This window comes from Triticum urartu, chromosome 1A (genome assembly GCF_056163025.1).
Source record: "Triticum urartu cultivar PI428250 chromosome 1A, HENAU_Tu73, whole genome shotgun sequence".
Taxonomy (NCBI): Eukaryota; Viridiplantae; Streptophyta; class Magnoliopsida; order Poales; family Poaceae; genus Triticum; species Triticum urartu.
The window spans coordinates 353,535,963-353,539,204 of NC_141873.1; positions in this window are offsets into that span (position 1 = coordinate 353,535,963).

Below are 3,242 nucleotides of genomic sequence, written 5' to 3' on the forward strand. Positions count from 1 at the left end.
TACATTCTGTGCATAAAATCCATCACCCGCCGGGTTATGTCCACAGGGCAGATTGCGGTGTCACCCGCTGCTTGACATAGTTGGCTCATCGATATGCGTGCTGTAAGTCCGGCTCGGGCGAGGGGTGGAATGATTCTTGTCATGACTATAAGAATAAGCCTGTTGCTGAACCAATGCTGTCTGGAGGAGCTCTCTAGCCCTCCGTGTTTTAACCGCCGTCGGAGACTCCCCTTCGACTGGGAGAGCCGCCAATCATGATGGTGCAGCGATCATGTTATCTAAGGGTTAGAGTAATGGCCTGGTGGTGTCGGTATATAATGCGGCGGGATATTGTTCTGACGAGGCGGGTCCGTCGTGCGCGGCTGAACCAGCGTTCCCGTCCCAGGCGCTTCAACCCAGTCTACCACCGGCGGGTTACTGGCTCCCGCTCCTGGCGTGTTAAAAAGATTTCTTGCCTCGTAGACCGAAGGCAGACGAGTTTGATGCCTCCTCCTCATGACTCCGTTTGAAGCGTTCTGACCTAGCATGAGCCGGGAAGACTCCGACTGAATCCGCTGCACCTGAGCATCCAATGTAACCCGCTCCGCGGCCATCCTGGCGTCTTCAGCCGCCAGGTCTTCCTTAGCTTGGGCTATCTGATCTCGCAATTTTGCGACCTTCGCGTTATGCTGATCTCGGTTATCCGGGTTAACCTCCGTCGTCAGCAGTGTTGCAAAGGTATCTAGTAAGCCGGGCAAGACTTGAGCCGGCGGGCGCGCAGGGCATCCTGCCCCGGCCGTTGTCGCTGCTGCTGACCCGGAGATTAGTGCTGCTGCAGTTGAAGAATGTTGTACCGGCTACGTACTGGCCATGAAGATTGCGACCCGGTTCGGTGGCTTGTAGGGGTCCAGAATACTGTCGCCATCGGAACAGCCCCCAAGCCGGTCGTCTTGCAGTTGATACAATGACTCAGTCTCATCGGCGGATGCCTCACCATCAGAGTAAACAACCGTCTCACCACCAGATACCGATCTATCCTCAGATTCCGCTCCATGGATGAATCCCACGAAGGCACGATTCATGGCGGGCTGAACTCGGGCAGATCTCGCACGCTGAGCCATCTTGATGATGTCGGTGCAGATATCCGGCTCAGGGCCCGGTTCGCCGATCTTGCTGATGAAGACATGAATTCCACCGAAGGGGACCCGGTACCCGTACTCAATTGAGCCGGCCTTGGGGCCCCAGCCTGCGTCGTCGATGTAGAGATTGCCGCGACGACTCTTGGTCATCCGGCCCACGACGTATCCCTTGATCCCTTCGAAGTTGCCCTTTAAGAACTCGAAACCACCGTGCGCTGGCCCCATGGTGGGCGCCAATTGTCGTGGGGTTGTCACGACAGATGTCCTAGTGTGAGGACTTAGTCATGGAGACATCGCACTAGGTTAGCTTAAAGGGGTTAAATGGGACAAAGGACACGGAGGTTTTATACTGGTTCGGCCCCTTGCGGTGAAGGTAAAGGCCTAATCTAGTTGTAGGTGGTATTGCTAGATTTTGATTACCAGGGAGCGAATACGCTTGACCTAGTTCTCGATTTGTTGTCTGTCCCTAACTCGCCGCCGGGTCGTCCCTTTATATCCATAGGTTGACGCCCCATGGCTTACAGAGTCAAGGCCGGCTTATAAACGTATCCGGCTCAGTGACTTAATTACAATTGCCTTATAAAACAAGTCACATACATATCGCGGTTTACACCTACGGGCCTTAAGCCGCCTTTGGGCTCTTCATAAGTCATCTTCATGAACTGCCATCTTCAGCTCCTTCCTGGGCTTTGTCCTATGAGTCACCAGGTGTATAACTCGGCCCCTCCTGGGCGGGTTAACTCAGTAGCTATATCCCCAACAGTAATGGTCTGTACGAACGTCATAACCGTACTTTATTAGTTATGGTGCGATCTATGATGTCTCTTACCGATTTACCGCTATCGTTTTGGAGTTATGCTTTAGAGACAACCGCATTCACGTTAAATAGGGCACCATATAAATCCATTGAGATGACACCACATGATTTGTGGTTTAGCAAGAAACCTAAGGTGTCGTTTCTTAAAGTTTGGGGCTGCGATGCTTATGTGAAAAAGCTTCAACCTGATAAGCTCAAACCCAAATCGGAGAAATGTGTCTTCATAGGATACCCAAAGGAAACTTTTGGGTACACCTTCTATCATAGATCCGAAGGCAAGATATTTGTTGCTAAGAATGGATCCTTTCTAGAGAAGGAAGTTCTCTCGAAAGAAGTGAGTGGGAGGAAAGTAGAACTTGATGAGGTAATTGTACCTTCTCCCGAATTGGAAAGTAGTTCATCACAGAAGTCAGTTCCAGTGATTCCTACACCAATTAGTGAGGAAGCTAATGATGATGATCATGAAACTTCAGATCAAATTACTACCGAACCTCGTAGGTCAACCAGAGTACGGTCTACGCCAGAGTGGTACGGTAATCCTGTTCTGGAGGTCATGTTTGTGATGCCGCGAGACCGTTGCGCCAGGTGTCTTCCAGTTATTCACCGTCGTTGCCATGTCATTCGCTTGCGTGTTGCATCTTGTCATTGCACCATATGCATTGCATCATCGTGTTTTCAAAACTTGCATCCGTCCGGGTTTCCCCAGTTCTCTCTGTTGCCCGTTCTGAGTCCAGCCACACTTGCACGCGCCCGCGGCATGTCCGAAATAGTATTTTATAAGTGGCCGGGAAATGTTCTTGGAATGGGATGAGAGTTGACGTGTGGTCTTATTATAGTGTAGATAGACCGCCTGTCAAGTTTCATCGCATTTGGAGTTCGTTTGATGCCCCAACAATTAACTATAGCGGCAGTATAGCCGGTCTATCATCAGACGTTTTCGGTCTCCGGAAACAGTCGCCGGGCCTCTCCTCTTCTCTCTTCTCAGACCTTTGCTGCACTATCTCTCACCGCCAGGCCCTACCTAACCTCTCTCTTCACAGTGCACCGACCCCTCGCGGGCGCATCCGAAATCTGTCCCGGACCCGACCCGGGCAGTCGTCACCGTTGTGTCCGGATCATCCCCAAACATCTACAAAATGTCTCTGTTTTGTTAATTGGACTCCCTAGCTATTTTATTCGCGATTGTCCGATTGCGATCGTAGGGACGAGATAGCCCCTAACCTTACCTACTCGCTATATATATTAGTCTAACCTGAGACCAAATCCCTAGTTTCTAGGGATCCCATAGCTGCCGCTGCCACTCCTCT